General features: G+C 43.2%; 1 protein-coding gene across 7 annotated transcripts in view; it reads right to left on the minus strand.

The window, feature by feature from the left end:
• The window catches only part of AKAP13 (A-kinase anchoring protein 13), a 243,912-nt gene that overhangs the window by 170,035 nt on the left and 54,344 nt on the right, over positions 1-19,533 (minus strand). For all 7 annotated transcript variants that reach the window (XM_053365802.1, XM_053365801.1, XM_053365806.1 and 4 more), the window contains exon 2: positions 11,660-11,751. The gene's annotated coding sequence lies outside the window, so the exon portion shown is untranslated. The remainder of the gene's footprint in view (positions 1-11,659; positions 11,752-19,533) is intronic.

Consider the following 19,533-nt stretch of genomic DNA (forward strand, 5'->3'; position numbering starts at 1 on the left):
CAGGAAAAAAAAAATTGAAACAAGGGGGGAAGTAGAGGAAGAGACCACAGATGGGTGGTGGGAGAAAAGAGGTGAGAGATGCAAGCTTAAAGTCTAAACAAAGGAACAATTGTGTTGCATCCTTGACGTTTAACAAGGATGTTTACAGAGCCTCAAGGGAAGATGATCACTGTCAGTGGCTGCTCAGCGCATGAAAGGGTTTGGCTTTTTTTGGTTCTCCTGCTCAGGAGGAGTCTTGGGGTGGGAGGAGGCGGTTGTGGGGAGTTGATTTCCCTACAACAGTGTCTTTCAAGCTCTCCTGCTAGGCTCACAAAAGAATAATCAGTAAGGGCAGACAAATGTCCCACGACAATAGCATGGCTGATCTTACACTGCTGGGGAGTGTCGGGCACATCCCAGGGAATGCCCTAAGATCAACAAAGAGCAATGCTGAGGTCCAGCTAGCTTGGCTGTCACCCTACACAACACACAGACATGTCCAACTATCAGGGCCAGTCCTACCATTAGGCAGAGGGAGGCGGCAGATGCTGGGGAAAGGGCAAAGGAACAGAGGTGATGCGCTCGGGACAAAGTCGTGTGAACCACATAGCAGGCCCTGCACCCTCTAAGTCATGGGTGGGGAACCTCCAGATGTTGCTGAGCTTCATCTCCCATCGGCCCCAGCCAGTGCAGCCAATAGCAAAGCCTAATGGGAGTTGTAGTCCAACATCATCTGGAAGGCCTCTCTGCTTTATAGGACAGTTTCAAGGGAACAACACACCCCAATTGGAAAACTTCTGCTGATTGCTACACTTTGGATGATTTCTATCAGGCAACTATTATTATTATTATTTCATTAATTGTTATTGATTAAAAATGGGCAATTTTATACTACCGGATCAAGCTAATAGTTCAGCTGAGTTGTTTAAAGGGTTGTATAACAATGCTGGAGAAGCAGGATTGCACTTGCACAATAGGACTTCCAATTTCCACTCCTCACCCCATGTCTTGTCATCAGCATTGAGACGTGGGAGACCTTTCTCACTGCCTTGCAGGTCTTTTTCCATCTGGCCTGAGAGGGGAGGGCCCTGACTGACGCTAGTTACAAAAGCTGAGACTGCTGAACAGAGTGCTATTTAGGGGTTTCTGTTGGCACAGGGAGCGTTGTTGCTGTTGCTGGTTTTGATATTGTTTTTGTATCTTTATTTTATACCTTTTTATGATTGAATAATAAAAATAAAATACAACAGCAACGTTTGTAATCCGCCCATCTGACTGGGTTGTCCCAGTCACTATGGGCAGCTTTCAGCATATATAAAAACATAGTAGAAACTGTTTAATTTGGTTGTGTCTTTTGGGGTGTTTTACTGTTTTTTACTGCTTTTGTTATGTTTGTAATTATGTTGTTTTTCATGTTGTAAGCCACCTTGAGCATGGTTTTAACTATGGAAAGGTGGCATACGAATAACATCATGTATGTATGTATGTATGTATGTATGTATGCCACCCCTACCCCCAAATCTGCTCCAGAGGGCCCCCCACCTGGAGAGGAAAGGAAAGGAAGAGGAAGTTTTGATGTGCACAAAAAGGTGTGTTGTGCCAGTGGAGCTGCAGTGTTGGATAATACCGAATGTTGTTGTGGTTTTGAAGAGATACAGAAGAGGTCAGTCTCTAGTAACTTCCATTGGCTTGTTGAGCACCCTTCACAGGAAAGTGTAATACTTTCAAAATCCCTGGGAACAGATCATGCTGAAGATAGGACACTGGAGAAGAATGCTGCTGCTGCTGCTGATTTATTTAATTTATATACTGCCCTATACTGGGAAGTCTCAGAGCAGTTCACATAAAAAGGTCACAGTATATAAAATTAAAATAAAAGCAATAACTCAACCCAAAAAAGAGCCACATTTGAAAAGGGTATGGGATGTTGATCAGGTCAACCAAAGGCCTGGTTAAAAAGGAACGTTTTTGCCTGGCAACTAAAGGTGTATAATGAAGGCGCCAGGCAAACATCCCTGGGGAGAGCATTCCACAGACGGGGAGCCACTGCAAAGAAGGCCGGTTCTCGTGTTGCCACCCTCCAGACCTCTCGATTAAGAAGCTCAAGCTCAGACCTGTTGGTGAAAGACTCAGCAAGTCATCAGGGCACAAGACACCCAAAACAGGCCAACGTCATTAGCAAAATACACACATGAAAGAAAATAAACAAAGCTGCTTTTTAAAGCAGACAAGATTTTTACAAAAAGGCCGCACTAAAGTTAAAAGCAAGGCACGCCTATGCCTTCTTCAGAACTGTTTTGAGAGGAGCTCCACAAACTGATCTCTTCCGTGTTTAAATTGCAACCCCAGTTTCTGGCTTCCTGATGAGAGCCAACAACTCTTAAGGTGTGCTCCCTGCAACACTCACAGGGCACCAAGGTATGTTCCCCAGCAGTATCCTGTCTGCCGCAAAGGGAATTGCACTGCACCACCCAGAATGTAGTCAGGCAGCACCTGCAACAGGAGCTGGTCTGGGCTGCAACTGGATTATACAGTACTTAGAAAAGACAAGTGAAGAAGAAGAAGAAGAAGAAGAAGAAGAAGAAGAAGAAGAAGAAGAAGAGGCGGCGGCGGCGTTTGGATTTGATATCCCGCTTTATCACTACCCAAAGGAGTCTCAAAGTGGCTAACATTCTCCTTTCCCTTCCTCCCCCACAACAAACACTCTGTGAGGTGATGGGGCTGAGAGACTTCAGAGAAGTGTGACTAGCCCAAGGTCACCCAGCAGCTGCATGTGGAGGAGCGGAGACGCGAACCCACTTCACCAGATTACGAGTCTACCGTACCGCTCTTAACCACTACACCACATTGGATTCCCCAACACTCTAGCCTACCTCTCTTCTCAGTGATGCTCTGCACATCTTAGTGAGCACACATAACTGTGCATGCACAAGCCCTCTCCTGCAATTCCTTAGCTCTGTTTTGCCCAACAATGACACTTCATGCACCCATACAGCATCACTGCTATGATTTTGCAACCCTATTCATCTCCTCTGTGCAAGGTACCAACTAGCGCTGCGACAATTGGGTTGACTAATTAAAATCAGGAAGGTGGCTTTAAAAATGACTTGTATCAAACAAATCTTAACATAAAAAACACATAGGTAGAATGTGCACTTTTACAAGAGGTAACCCCCTCTCACGGACAGGCAGGGCAGAATGCCTCTTCTAAGATGGCAGTGGCAGTAACATAGCTAAAAACAGAAGTATTTTTCCTTACGCAAATTGCTTTTTATGCATATGCAACTATATGGTAAAGGTAAAGGGATCCCTAACCATTAGGTCCAGTCGTGGCCGACTCTGGGGTTGTGGTGCTCATCTCACTTTATTGGCTGAGGGAGCCGGCACACAGCTTCCAGGTCATGTGGCCAGCATGACTAAGCTGCTTTTGGCGAACCAGAGCAGCACACGGAAGCGCCGTTTACCTTCCCGCTGGAGCGATACCTATTTATCTACTTGCACTTTGATGTGCTTTCGAACTGCTAGCCTGGCAGGAACAGGGACCGAGCAACAGAAGCTCACCCCGTTGCAGGGATTCGAACTGCCGACCTTCCGATCGGCAAGTCCTAGGCTCTGTGGTTTAACCCACAGCGCCACCCGTGCCCCTTATATGCAACTATAGGCAGATTTAATTTATATTTAAAACCAACTCAGTTAAGCTTGCTAAGATGTTCTTAATAGGGCCAACCGCCTCAATTTCATCATCAATTTCCCAAGAAGCTCTCTTTCACAGCTTAAACCTCCATCCTCTTCAACCTGCCATTAGATACTTCTTAGGAACATGTGAATATAGGAGACTGCTTTATACTGCATGATAGCATTTGTCCACTCAAGTCATTAATAGCCACAGTGACTGGTTGCTGCCTCATCACAAATAACAGGAACAGCAACTCCAGAATTGCAAGACTGGTACAGAAGCAGATAGGAATTCCTAAGCAAATCAGTTTAAAAAAAAAACAAAAAAAACTGGAGGGTTGGGAGAGAGAATGAGAACTTTAAAGAGAAGGGCTAAAGCTCAGGGGGTAGAGGATTCACTTTGCATTCAGAAGGTCCCTGGCATCTCCCAATCCTGGAGATCCGCTGCCAACTGCTGCGAACCTACTGAGCAAGATGGACCAATGGTCAGTACAAAGGCAGCTTCCCCTGCGCCTAAAAATAATCTTTCTGCAAATAGCTCAAAGTGGTTCCAGGAAGAAATGTTGCAAAGTTTTCAACACGCCTCACTCAAAATTCCTAGAAATGCAGCCTCCAGCTCCCTCATCCAAGGAAGTGCTGCAAGCAGACAAAACAAGGACAAGAAGTAAATAATGCCAATCGACATCTTATCGGCCATCCTCTGAGGGAAGGGAGGACAGCAACAGCTTTCCTCCTCTTTGAATCCAGGCATCTTGCTCTTCTCCTCCATTCCACTTCTGTCCATCCTGCAGAAGACCCCACTCCCAAAAACACTATTTTAGAACCCTGCCAGGAAGCAACTGTCTGCCACTCACCATTCTTGCCCTTTCTGCACTCTCGTTTCGGATAAAGCAGAAATATTGTCGATGCGGTAACGGGTGTGTAAAAGGATTATCAGCTGGCTCTAATAATACTGACTGAGCTCACCCTCGTCATAAGCCTCTTTCCCTTGTCCAGAATCTGTAACACAATGCTCACTGTTTTACCACAAGTATTGATGCACATAGCTGAACGGAGAATACACAATTGCCTGCCCGCAATGACTCAATCTACTTTTCAGAAAGGTATGCGGAACTGAAAGCCAAAGCTAGATAACTCTATTCTGTGACTATTTTTATGCAGTGGCCCTTTCCAAACATAGCCTTGTTCTATCTGCTTTCAAATTGGAAAATACAGCAGCAACTCAATAGTTGCTTAAGACAATTAAACAACTTCCGACTTGTTCAGAATACAGCCGCGCCAAGTGTTTGTTGTGATATGTTAAAACTGCGAAGCCCCAGTAATGCTGTACCAGAAATCGTTTGCACTATACTCTGAGAACAATATCATGGTATTTTGGGGAAACTGCAGTTTGTTATGGGTGCTGAGAGTTGTTGAGAGACACTCTATTCCCCTCACAGAGCTACAGTTCCCAGAGTTCCCTGCGAAGAGGGACTGACTACTTAACCACTCTGAGAACTGTACCCATAGAGAGAAAAGGCACCATTTGGATTCTCCATCTTGAGCACCAACATTTCTGATTTTCTGTTCTAACGTGTTCTGCACTTCAGTACAGTGGTACCTTGGTTTACGAACTTAATCAGTTCTGGAAGTCCGTTCTTAAACCAAGGTGTGCTTTCCCATAGCAGCGGGAGACTCAATTTTAAAATGGAACACACTCAACATGAAGCAGAATATGTTCTGCTTCAAAGGCAAAGTTCACAAACCAAAACACGTACTTCCAGGTTTGCAGCGTTCTTAATCCAAGTTGTTCATAAACTAAGCTGTTCTTAAACCAAGGTACCACTGTCCCTCGATTTTGTGTGTGAGAGTGGTGCTGTTTGGAGACATAAGTATGGGGACTTCCGGAGTCGGCGCCATCGGTAATGGTGGATTCCCTCTACCCCGGAGGGAGTGAGCTTCGCGGAAATCGGGTCTAGCCGCTACGGCGAAGCGGGGACCCTTCAAAAAACCACAGGCGGGTGAAGCCTGTGACCGTGGGACTCGGCGGGCACCTTCAGCGCCCCCCCCAATTCGCAAAGGAACCCGGCTCCGGGCTCCGGAGCGAAACGGGGCGAGTGGCGCGGTGCTGAGAGTCAATTGCTTCTTCCATGGAGTGAAGCCGCACAGCTGTTGTCGGAGAGCGCTGACTTTTTTCCTGTGACAATTCGGCTATCAAAACAACTACCGTGAGTAGGTTGAATTTAAAGATTTGAAAATAAGGGAAGAAAGAGCATTAATTTGGTACCGAAAACAGGATGGTGTAAACAGGAAGTCCACCTTCCGTTTCTTGTAAACAGATCAAAGCAAAGACTATTTAAACTAAGACCTGGAAAATTACTTCAAAAGGACTTAAATCCTAACATCAAGACAAAGATCTCCCTCCCTGAATTGCAGGAGAGGGGAGGGAAGAGTGAGAAGTATTTTTGCCTGCAAAAAGAGAGGAAAAAGAAACAAAGACCACCGCTTAATGCCTGGGACGGGCTGTCAAGTGCTAACAAGATTGCCGTACCGTGAATCGCGCTGTTTATAGACATTGTAACTTTTTGACAGTTAACTCTGCAAGAGAGATACTTTTGATTCTGACTGGCTTCTCCGGACTTTAAGGTCTTTAAGGAACTGTAAAGTAACTGAAATTGAAATTGAAACGGTTGTTTACTTTGTTAAATGGGGGATTTGGAAAAGTTACTTTAATGCAACAAGAATTGACTGTTACTTTGTCCCCCTAGAGGAACTTGGTAATTGCTACAACAGGCCAGGGAATTTTCCACTTCAAATTGGCCAGGGGAATTTTCCACAGTGAAACAAATTCCGGCCGTGGGACTGACCTTGAGCTTCAGATAAAGTGTTATGGCAAACTTGCCGCAGGAAAAAACAACAAGATCTGGGAAAATTCGGCAGCAGCGAAGAGCATCAGCATCTGGCCCTTCTGCACCATTAGGGGCAGCACCTGTTCAAATTGATCCAAAAGGAATGGCATCTGAAGATGTTTTAGCTGTGGCATTAGGCAAAATTAGTGAATCTTTGGATAAACTGAGTAAACAAGTAGCTGAAGCATCAACCAAAATTGATCAGAATACTACAAGCATCAATAATTTGGGACAGAAGGTGAATTCTAACACAGAATCTATTGAGAAATTGCTGCAGGAATCAACTTTGACCCGAAAGACAGCTGAAGAAGCAAAGGAAAAAGCACTGGCCGTTGAGGAACAGATACCACCGATATGTAGGCAACTCAAGGATCACAAGTCAATGTTATCTATGATTGAACTGAAGGAAAGACAGACAAATTTAAGGATCAGGGCAGTACCTGAACTTGAGAAAGACAACCTAAGTGACTTTCTTATGCATGAATTTGCAGACTTCTGGAACTTAGATTTAGAGAAGCAAGATATTAAGATAGTAAGTGCCTTCAGGCTCGGAAGAGGGGGGAGAAAGAACAGGGTGAGAGACTGTTTGATTACTCTCCGAACAAAAGAGGAGAGAGACAAAATATTGAGTCTGCATTTTCAGAAGACCTTGGAAATACACCAATCAAGAGTGGAGATATTCAAAGACATTCCGAAATACCTTCTGGATCTTAGGTCTAACTACGGAGACCTGGTGAACCTGTTGAGAAGTAACAGTATTGCCTTCAGGTGGGAATTCCCTCAGGGCCTATCTTTTACTTTCAAAGGAAGAAAGTTAAAAATAAGATCAGTGGAAGATAAAGAAAGATTTTTGAAAGATCACGGAGAAGACTTGCAGAAAGAATTCGAAGAAGAGCTAAGAGCACTAAAACCAGGAATATTAAACATATCATCACTATCCTTTGGATTGGAAAACTTAGAGAAAGTGATACCACTGACAGATCAAGAACAATTGCTGGGTGCAGTTGGAGGAAAAGCAAAGTAACCACGCCATGGCTCTGCAACTATTAAGCTGGAATATTAATGGTTTTAACTCCCTGGAGAAGAGGGGAAAAGTCTTTCATTTATTGAAAAAGGAACAATTGGACTTGATTTGTTTACAGGAAACACATGTGATAAGGCTGCACAGGAAAGTATTGATCAATAAAAGATTGGGTCAAGAGTTTATTTCATCGGATAAGGTTAAAAAAAGGGGAGTCGTGATTTATGCAAAAGAGAGCCTATCACCGAAATTTATGTTTAAAGATGAACAAGGAAGATTTGTGGCAATTGAAATTCAAGCACAAGGAGAGAAATTTCTGATAGTAGGAGTTTACGCACCAAATGAGGGGAAATCGGAATTTTTTGAAAAGTTGCATGAGACATTGCTGGACTACATGGATTATAACATCATTATGATGGGAGACATGAATGGAGTGGTATCCACAAACATGGACAAGGCACAAAGACAGCTAGTTACTAAAGATGGCAGACTACCAAAAACCTTTTTTGAGATGACTGACAATATGGACTTAATTGACATTTGGAGAACAAAGAATCCCCTGGGTAGAGAGGGAACTTTCTTCTCTGAAGCCAAAATGACATGGACAAGAATTGACCAAATTTGGATAACTAGAGGACTGGCTCCTAAGACTCGAAAAGTGGAAATTTGCCCTAAAACTTGCTCCGACCATAATGCTGTGAAAATGGAGATGAAACTAACATCAACTGGTTCCTTCAGATGGAGGATGAATGACACCCTGTTTAGAGATGAAGAGGTTACTAAGAAGGCCCAAAAAACCTTGAGAGACTATTTTGAGATAAATTTGAACACTACCACTGAAAAAAGAGTAGTCTGCGACGCAAGCAAATAATAATAATAATAATAATAAATTTTATTTATATCCCGCCCTCCCCAGCCGAAGCTGGGCTCAGGGCGGCTAACAACAATGAAACAATACAAAAGTACAACACAAACAACACTCTAAAATCATTCATTATAAAATTAATTAAATTCAAGCCACTGGCCACCATTGGGCCAGAGCTCCGCGAAGATTGCCGAGGGAGGGAGTCAGGCTGTGCCCTGGCCAAAGGCCTGGCGGAACAGCTCTGTCTTGCAGGCCCTGCGGAAAGATGTCAAGTCCTGCAGGGCCCTAGTCTCTTGTGACAGAGTGTTCCACCAGGTCGGAGCCACAGCCGAAAAAGCCCTGGCTCTAGTTGAGGCCAGCCTAACTTCTCTGTGGCCTGGGACCTTCAATATATTTTTATTTGAAGACCGTAAGTTTCTCTGTGGGGCATACCAGGAGAGGCGGTCCCGTAGGTACGAGGGTCCTAGGCCGTATAGGGCTTTAAAGGTTATGAGGGGGTTTCTAATTCAACAGAATGAAATAAAGAAGAGAACTCAAAATGAGAAAAAAGACAAAATTTTGGAGAAAATAAAAGAGGGTGAGAAGAAACTGAGAGCGAAACCAAAGTCACAAGAGATTCTGAGAGAAATAAAGTTATATCAAGTTCAATGTATGAAGATGATGAATCAGGAAATAGAATGGAAAATTAAACAGATGAGACAAAGGACATTTGAATCGGCCAATAAATGTGGAAAACTGTTAGCTTGGCAAATGAAAAAAAGACAAAAACTTAACACCATTACCAACTTGGAAGTGGAAGGAAAGAACATTCAGAATCCAGTGGAAATTAGAAAATGTTTCCAGAGGTACTTTAAACAGTTATATACACAAGGGCCACAGAAAAAAATCGATATAGACCAATTCTTATAAACAAATGGACTACAAAAAATCTCTCAAGAAAACAAGTTAATGTTGAACTATAAAATCACAGAACAGGAGGTGGAAGGTGCCATCCAGAATATGCAGTTGGGCAAATCTCCAGGGCCGGACGGCTTAACCTCAAAATACTATAGATCTCTGAAAGATTGGATAATTCAACCACTAAAGGAGGTTTGTAATGAAATTTTGGAGGGGGAAAAAGCGCCAGAGTCGTGGAAGGAAGCTTATATTACACTTATACCGAAAACTGAGTCGGAAAAGACACAACTTAAGAACTACCGCCCCATATCCCTGCTTAACGTGGATTACAAAATTTTTGCAGACATTTTGGCTAAAAGACTAAAAAAAGTATTAGTGGAGGAGATACATAAAGACCAAGCTGGCTTTCTCCCGGGTAGACACTTGTCTGACAACACGAGAAATATAATTAATATTTTGGAGAAACTGCAAGTGAATATTAACACTAAAGCAGTCTTAATATTCGTAGATGCGGAGAAAGCTTTTGACAATATTTCTTTGAGTTTTATGAAGAAAAATCTTCATGGAAAAGATGGACTTATTTTTTTATTGTTTTTTCTATTTTCTTTTTTCTACTCTGTATTTTTTATTGTTTATTTTCTTTCTTTATCATCTAATTATTTTTGTAAACTCTTTTTTGAAATTTGAATAAAATATCATTTTTTAAAAAAAAAATAAGTATGGGCTCTTGGAGAATGAGGTGCATGTATGAGATTATGGGAGTATGTGTGCATTTATCTCACTGTTCTCCCTCTATAAACGTTCCCTCCCACTCAACACTCAAGAAATAGGGGGGAGGAAGTGGTTTTAGCTGGAATAAGCAGAGGTCAGACAGGCTGGAAAACCAACTAACCGATTCCACTTCTGGCCCAGCAATGTGGTTGGTGGTGGGTGAAATAAGGTACAGCCAGGGGCAAAATATTTCAAGAGCTAACATCCAACGCAAGAACATACTTCTGTTCCGTTTAAATGCTTTTTGGAAAACTGCAGGGTTTTGTTGTTGTTGTTGTTTTGTTTAAAGTAGTAACAAGTATTTCAGAGTGCAAATTCACAAGGAGTACACTGAGTACATTGAAGCAAGATTTATCTTGCCACACCTGGAAGACTAAGTACTTAAGAGCAGCCCTGCTGGATCTGACCAATGGTCCATTCAGTCCTGCATCGTATTCTCACAGTGGCCAACCAGATACCTACGGGAAATCTGCAAGCAGAATGCAAGCAACTGCTATTCAGTGGCACACTCCCTCTGACACTGGGGGCCATGCAAAGCAATCCTGGCTAGTAGTCACCGAATTTGTCTTTTAAAGCCATCTAAGCTGTTGGGCATCCCCTCTCCTTGTGGAAGTGGGCTTCCTAGAGACTGGAGACTGGGCCTGATGGAGTCCTGCAATTTCCATACACCAGGGGTGGGGGTGTGCTTTAGGCTTGGCATTGATAATAGTCCCCCCAATGTCACACAACAAAAGATTTTTCAGACACACAGCGAGGTGGAAGGGCTTCCCAAAGCAATGCGTGATCCAGCTGTTCTGCTGCTCAAGAGCCAAAAATCAACACTGAGCATGTGAAAGTCAATGGGCTGTATCCAAGTTACAGCAGACACATTGAAATGAATGGACCTAAATTAAGCCACGTTGCTTTATTTCTTTTAGGTGGAAGTCAGTGTCACAATATATTTTAAAAAGCTTACTAAGGAGATCATTCCATCAGCATAAGCATTTCTGCTCACCAGACAAAACAATCTCCCTTCTTTCACAGGCAGACAGAAGCAGTAATGCTTCTGAACACCAGTTGCTAGAAACCACAGAGTCCTGCTTGGGTCCTGCTTGAAGATTTATTCCCCAGGCATCTGGGTGGCCATTGTGAGAACAGGATTCTGGACTAGATGGGCCATTGGCCTGATCCAGCAGCCTCTTATTTTTTATTATTTTTTTGTTTTCCCTCCCCACCCCCAATTCTGTTCTGGAGGATTTTCCTGATACTTCCAAGCATTTGGGGAGAGGCAGGGGGAGAAATGTACAGTTGCACTAGTGGGACTTGTTGCACTAGCACAGCAACTTGGTTGAATCTGACTCAATGGGTCTACTTTGAACAGGACTTGCCTTCCCTGTGTAAGCCCCTTGGACACAACTTTGGATCCCAGCTCATTACATGCATTGCAGCATGAGCACCTGAGAATGTAAGAGACCTGCTGGATCAGGCAACAGGCTATCTAGTCTAGCATTCTGTGGTGTCAGGTCAATTGGAAATCTCCATAAAAAGGTATAGATTATTATGTGTGTGTGTTTTTTAACTTACTGTAACTGCATGAAGCAGCATGCAAGCTCCAGCAACTTCTGCCAAGCCCCAAGAATCAGGCACAGCAGATCACCATAAATTATGGCAGAGCCCTAGAGAAAAGAGAAAACATTGTGCATAAGTAGAAAACATGGAACTTACCAACAATACAATGACTAGTCTATTTAACTGTTTGGCATATATATTGATCCTTTATTAATTCAACATCTTTGTATTTAAACAAAACGTTCACTTTATTAACACATAAGAAGAAAAAAACAAAACAGAATGAAAATTAAGATTAAACATGCGCGCGCGCACACACACACACACACAGAAGTTGGGTTGTTTAATTCATATTCCCTGGGGGAATATTATTATTATTATTAGGGTTGAGGTAGAAATATTTTTTAAAATATTTATTTATAAATATAAACTGGAAGTCGTTGTTGCTGTTCTAAGGTGTTTTGTACTTCTGCAAACCTTGAAGTTTGGCAACACTTGCATTTGTGGCTGCTGCTTTTTGGTGACATAAATATATATATCAATTATTTATTTTTAAAGGGACAATCGCAAGAACTTTCTGAAAGTGAAAAGGGTACAAACCCACCATTCAACTTTACCTAACAGTAATTCTCATGCAATAAAATCTGCCCCAGATATTTTAATCACCTTTAACTGTAAATTAAGACCTAATCAAAATTTGAAGGGAAAGTGCTGCGAGACAGATTTAAATGTTACTTGGGGAAATTCTCATTGAATTGGTAAATGCATACAAACGCCCCAGCCTTGACTGAGCTTACTACTTCTGGTTGCACATTTTGCAGGAAGGACTCACACGAACTGCTCCTCTGCACACAAAAAATTGCCTCCAAATAGAAAACTATCATGACAGAATCCCTGACACACTAGGTTTCTATGTGCAAGGAACCTTTTTACGTGAAAGGGCCCTCTTCAACCAGATGAGCACAGCTCCAGGCAGGGATTTACCACTAACAATGAGAACTTGGTCAAGGGTCAGAAACAGCTACAAGTGAGTTAGCTTGGCATAACTGGTGCTAAATGTACTGCTCTTGCTTTCCATTGGACCACATCAGCAAGGCAGCCCAGGACCTCCATACACACTGCCCAGCCTTGCACTTGGGGGAGGTCACTTCAGTTATTGCTAACACAGTGGTTTAACTTCATCTCCGGAGACGCACTTCACTGTCTCTAAAGACAGATGGATGTCAACAATGCCATGCAAATATGAATCTAGACTCATGGTTTCAGAATTCAGAGCAGAATCAAAATGAACTTAGGTTTTAGGGATGCTCTAAAGCAGGCTTCCTCAAACTCGGTCCTCCAGATGTTTTTGGCCTACAACTCCCATGATCCCTAGCTAGCTGGCCCGGTGGTCAGGGATGATGGGAATTGTAGTCTCAAAATATCTTGAGGGCCAAGATTGAGGAAGCCTTCTCTGAAGCAAGGTTAGCAATTAGTCCTACGTAATATCAAATCAAGGTAGAGGTGAATCAGAGGAGGTGGGATGGAGTGATTTCACAAGAATGAAAAGAAGGCAGAAGGAACTACTCAGCCCCAGAGCCAAATCCTGATACTATGGTTCGGTTTCATATCTCCCAGCCACAATAACTTCCCTTTCCCCCACCCAGTGTTAGAAACTCAGAGATATAAGCTAGGCGTCAAATAGTTCCTTAAACCAGGGCTGCAGTCACCACAATAGAATGCCGAGTTGCCATCTTGGAGCCAGATGGCTCGAAAATCGTATTTTTCAATACGACTTTTTAGTTCCTGAAATGCATTCTGATTGTGCAGATAAGGTATAACTGATAGAATTCTACAGGATGTGTTGCTAGTGTGTGAAAACAGTCATGATCCAAGGATCCCCAGGCATGCACCTACAGACAGTAAAGATGTCAGGAGCCATCCTAGTGCCTGGGCATCTTTAAAGGTAAAGGGACCCCTGACCATTAGGTCCGGTCATGGCCAACTCTGGGGTTGCGGTGCTCATCTCACTTTATTGGCCGAGGGAGCCGAAGTTTGTCCACAGACAGTTTTTCCGGGTCATGTGGCCAGCATGACTAAGCCACTTCTGGCAAACCAGAGCAGCACATGGAAACGCCGTTTACCTTTCCGCCGGAGCGGTACCTATTTATCTACTTGCACTTTGACGTGCTTTCGAACTGCTAGGTGGGCAGGAGCAGGGACCGAGCAACGCGAGCTCACCCCGTCGCGGGGATTCGAACCGCTGACCATCTGATTGGCAAGTCCTAGGCTCTGTGGTTTAGCCCACAGCACCACCCGCATCCCTTCCGGGCATCTGTACTTGGTCACAAGTGGCTAATAGACAGGTGCAAAATCTGCCTGGCGCCTGGCGAATTTCAAACACTGCCGCCACCCTATTTGTTAAGTATGCAGTAAGAAAGAAACACTATTACCATGAGTGATCTCTTATAAATTACCATGCCACAAAGGGGATTTATTAGGTAAAGCTTATAAGCAATTAGCAATTTGACTAAGCCAGAAGTAGCAGCTGTTGCAACATCTCTCAATAGGAAGCAAATTCTAACGATGATTAAAATAACTGTGGCCAAGCAGATCAAATTATGTCTGAATTATCTGAATTTTGAACCCTGTATAAAACTATGCAAATCATAAATTCTTAAGAGTTTTAAATAATTTATTCAGTCTTTAATAGTCATGGGTGCACAAAGAGGAGGGCTAGGATACCTATGCAAACAGCAGACCCATAGGAAATATTATTCAGCTGCCTCTTTGACTCCTAGGATTTTAGCAGTCATTGCCCACACAGTACACTTCGGTGTAAGTTTTACAAACTTATAAGCTGAATTTCTGTGTCCAATCAATGCCACTACCAGAGCTGCTCCTCTGGAAAACCCCAATGTGCCCTGAGCAATAATGATGATGATGATGACGATTTATCAGTCACTCTTTTCATGAGAAATTATCTAAAGTGGTGCCAGGAGATACAACTTCGGGGGGCCACACAGAGAAGGTTATCATCCCTTAAAGAGGAGGAAAAAATTCTACTGGTGTGCAGGATCTATCTAAGCACCAACTCCCAACCTTTGCCACACTTTCAAGCTACTAGGAAGTGGGGTTGGGCAGGGAGGGAACAGAGGGAGGGAACCCAGCTTTGGGACAGAGCACACATCTGGCACGGAGAAGGTCCAAAATTCAGCCGCTGGCATCTCCAGTTCAAACAAAAAGGTGAAGGGAAATACCTCTACCAAAAGCTTCTGCCAGAGGAGACAGTATCAGCCTACAGCAGGGTGGCTAAATTGAGTGATTCTATTAGCCTGCAGCTCCCATAATCTCCATAATGCTGTTTGGGGTTGATGGGATTTGTAGTACAGCAACACTATCCAGAGGGCCACAGTTTGGCCTAGACCAGGCTTCCTCAACCTCGGCCCTCCAGATGTTTTTGGCCTACAACTCCCATGATCCCTAGCTAGCAGGACCAGTGGTCAGGGATGATGGGAATTGTAGTCTCAAAACTTCTGGAGGGCCAAGGTTGAGGAAGCCTGGCCTAGACGGAAAAATAATTTGACTTAGCATCCGGCAGCTTCTTAGCTTTGGAAGACACATGGTGTTAGCTTGAAGCTTACCCTCCATCTCAACTTCAACCAAACACCCAAAAAGCAACCTTTTGCTTTGTTTTAGGTGGTCCGGTCCCTCATAGGGCCTTGTAATTATAAATGTCCACCAATGTTCCACCTGTCACACTATTGCTTTCTCTAGGGGAAGAGTGGGGACCCTTTGCCCCTCCCGATTTCTGCTCAACAACAATTCCCATCAGCCCCCAGGAAGTATAGCCAATGGCCAAGGAGGATGTTGTAGGTTCCCGACACCTGCCATGGGAAAACATCAACACAGCATACAATATACATACCCTTTCTCCTTGCACAACCGCTGTACTCCCAATGCCAAAGCAATGGCACCTTTGCCTCAGGGCTACAATCAATAAGGAATCCTTTTGCAACACACAATTAAAAGGCCACGTTCACACAATACATCTGAAGTGCTTCCCTCACAGACTTCTGGAGATGTGTTTTGTCAAGAGCGTTGAGGATTATTATGGGACCCCTAACCCCCCCCCTCAATGAGCTACAATTTTCTGAGTGGTTCCCTCAGAACTGCAGCTCTCCAAGGGGAATTGAGAGCCTCCTGACCACTCTCAGCCCCCTTAACAATTCCCATAATTCTTTGGGTGGAAGCCATGCTTAAAGAGAGTTGCATCATAGTGCTTTAAAGGTATGGCATGAATGTGGCCAATTAAGATTCCAGTATCCACCGTACAACAACGTGGTTCTGCAATATCTCTATGCCTCCCCCTTTTCAGAATGTGTAACCTTTGGTTTGAAACCCAATGCTTTAAGACTTCTTGTCTCCAAAAAAAAGGGGGGGGATGACTAGCCTACGGACACTGGATTGGAATGTGACGCTCCCAGAGTTTTTAAAAAGAACAGTTAAGAAGCAGATTTATGAGCATTCCTCTCCAATTGTTTACTTTTTGGAGGTGGGGAGGGATTTACTTACGCAACTGCCAGATAAGGAGACCAAGGTTCTTCCTCCCTGTTATTCCAGGAGCAGGTAGATTGGACACAGAGGACCCAACGCGCACACACACACTTACAACCCAGCAGCAAAGACTCAGTTTAATTTTAAAAGGAGCTGCTGCTTCCTGCCTCCCCCCCCAACCCAACACAGGCCTTTTTGCTGGCCTGCTACCTAAGTAACCAATCTCTTGGGAAGTTGGGATGGAGAATAAGCAGCAGGGGCAGATTAAATCCTAAGCAACAAGGATCCTGTTTTCATGTAAATGCCCTGTACAATTAGAAGGAATTGTGAACAGACAAGGGAGCAAGCAAAGACAGGGGGGAGCAGAAGTAGGGTTTCAATGGTTTAAAAGGGGGGGTAGATTTAGAAAACAAACATTTTAAAATTAACATAATTCCCGCTCCCCCAGTCCAAAGAAACAAATGTAATCACATACGGATCTGCTGATCAGGCCAAGACTCTCAGCAGCCGGATTTTATGCAATTTGTGAACTTAAAGCTGCCTTTTTTTCTGAAGGCTGGAGTTTTTATTTTATTTGTATTCTGAAGGCTGGAATTATATTTTATTTGTATTCTGATGTATTTCTTAAATATATCTTTGTTGATATAAACCACTCTGAGGCCTATTGGCAAAGGACAGAATACAAAACTCCTAAATAAGATTTAAACAGATCCGGCCATTGTAATCTACTGTACAGGACTGGCGCTACTCACTTTTATTGTGTTCTGAGCTTTGAAAGGACCCTGAGTGCTTATTGTGACGACAGTAGTTTGTATTTTAGAGATGTTCCCTTAATTTGGGGCACCATGTCAACGCTTTTTTAAAGGGAAGTAATTTGTGGACATGCCCTAGTCTTATGGAGCTGTTGAAGCAGAGGAAAAGCAAGAGACTGATGCTGTACAAACTGCTGGCTTGAATTCTGCTGATTAAAGCTGTATTGTTAACGCCTGTCTTCCATCTGCAATCTTTTGGAAAGAAAAAAAATCACTGCACTGGTAGCTAAATCCCAGCTTATTTCAAGCCCTCTTTTCATTGCAAGCAATCTCAAAGCAAAGAAAGACAAGAGTTGTATGTTCTTCCATGAAAAAGAACACACACACACACACACAGATGTCATACTGCAATCTCATCTTATTAAGGCTGCATACGTATGATACATCTAAAGCATATTTCCCAAAAATATTAATTAATTAATAAATAATAATAATAATAATAATAATAATAATAATAATAATAATAGGAACTGTAGTTTGTTAAGGGTGCTGGGAATTGTAGCTCTGAGGCGTAAACTACAATTCCCATGGTTCTTATTTTGGGGGGTTGCTTTAAATATACTTTAAAATGAGTTCATTTTAAAGCATTTAAAAATTAGTTGAGTTCCTTTTGATTGAAGCATGCCGACTATTTCTCATCATCTTCTGTGCTACTGTGGGAGTGGTTAATGGGGAAGAACATAAGGAACCTATGGCTTGTTTGCTTCCAAGACACCATGTGCTCATTTCTCTTGGGGGGGGGATGTCTTCAAAATGACCCACCTCTGACCTCCCCACCCCACACTCCTGACTCAAACAGAGGAAATGAAAATACAAAAAAACAATACGCAGGGTTAGACTTTAAACTAACAAGGAAATTGCAAGTTAAGCCACCGAGCAATGCCCTCGCTTCACCTCTGTGGCATTCCTCGCCCCTACTGCCATTCCGTTCAAAGGCACCCTTTGTCCTTCCGAATACCCAAAACTACAAGAGGGTTTGTCCACAGAGAACAGGTGGCCCCCACCCCAAATGGACACATGGTCACTTTCTCTCCCTTAAGCCAGAAGTTCTTCCCTCAGCCCCTTCCCTCCCCGTATCTGCAACACAGGCAGAATAAATAAAGGCATAACAGCATGTGGCTCAAGCGTCTCCCCTCAAAACCTGACATTTCTACAACTTTGCGTTGCTACAAGACTGGGGAAGGGCCTGTGAAATTTGGAGGGTTGCAATGTTAGGGTCAAGCCCTAGCCAAAGGCATGTCTATAGGCCTACCTAAATGGAGAAAGGCATTATACATCAACGGGTATGAAGAAAGAGCTCTCTAATATCGCGCCCATTCGGCAGTTATATTTATGTGCTTTTTAATAATAACAACCAACACCTCGACGGCTTCATGACTCAACATTCCCATCTCGTCACTCCCTCGCTGTACAAGCCTATCTACCGGTTGTTTCCAACAAGGTTTCTATGGCAACGGCACAAGCAACTAATTAGGAGGGGACATGAGTATTTGTTCAGTGGCTTATAAATCTCCACTCCTAGTCCCAAGTCATAAAAAAGAGGCAATATTCATCCTGGTGCAACTGGAGGTTTAAAAAGAAAAGAAACAAACAAACAAACAAAAACATTAAAAATGAGGAAGGTTTCGTTTTTATCGTTTTGCCATTTTCCAAGCAAATTTTTTACGAAATGGATCGCCTGTGGTTTACAACCAATTGAAAGGCCGGAATGTAAAATAGCAAGCTGACAGGAATAGCATCACACCACAACATCCACATTCCGGCTGAAACAAAAAACCTAAAAAGGGACGAGCTCAACCACACCACACTACCACCCCGGGGAAAAATTAGGTTTAATTCAGATCACTTCTTTTTTCTTTTTTAATCCTACTTTTCTCCATAGTGGAGAGGTTCACCCGTGCTAAACCATCGTTTAGTGCTACATGCATGCAGCTGGAAGGAGGCCAAGTGCGGACTTGCATGCTTCCACAAGAGCAAGTCTTCTTCAGAGATTTGTTCTGTTTTCCACAAATCCCGGTTTATTGCTCACAAGCCAGAGCACGTTTGGCTTAAGAACAAACTGGTTGAATAAGCCAGCTTCGGAACTCATAGCTTGAAACTGGCTTGCCTTGAAATTGATACGGGTTTGTTTTAAGCCACAACCCCCTACTTTGCAATTTGCAAACCATGATTTGTGGAAAGTGGAACGATATGCTGCATAAGTCCTTCCAGCAACTGCAGGAGAGGAAAGGGGGGAGTTTGAGAGTCAGCTGCTTCACTCGGGGACAGCTCATATATGTAGCCCTAAAGCAGCGTACTGTGACGCGCAGACCAGGCCAAAGCCTCAATAAATTACACAACAAAGTCCACTTTGTGTGTGTGTTTTTTAAAAAAAATCAATAACACACAAAAATATAAATAGGCATAAAAATACATTGTGGGCCCATGCTGGATTACTAATGCTCTTGGGGAAGGAGGAGTACATCAAGTACTTTTTGCTAAATCTATGCTGTGGTTTGTTTATGAGAACCAGGATTTGGGTGTAGAGCGCTGTACACCAAA

Source organism: Podarcis raffonei, chromosome 14, assembly GCF_027172205.1.
Source record: "Podarcis raffonei isolate rPodRaf1 chromosome 14, rPodRaf1.pri, whole genome shotgun sequence".
NCBI lineage: Eukaryota > Metazoa > Chordata > Lepidosauria > Squamata > Lacertidae > Podarcis > Podarcis raffonei.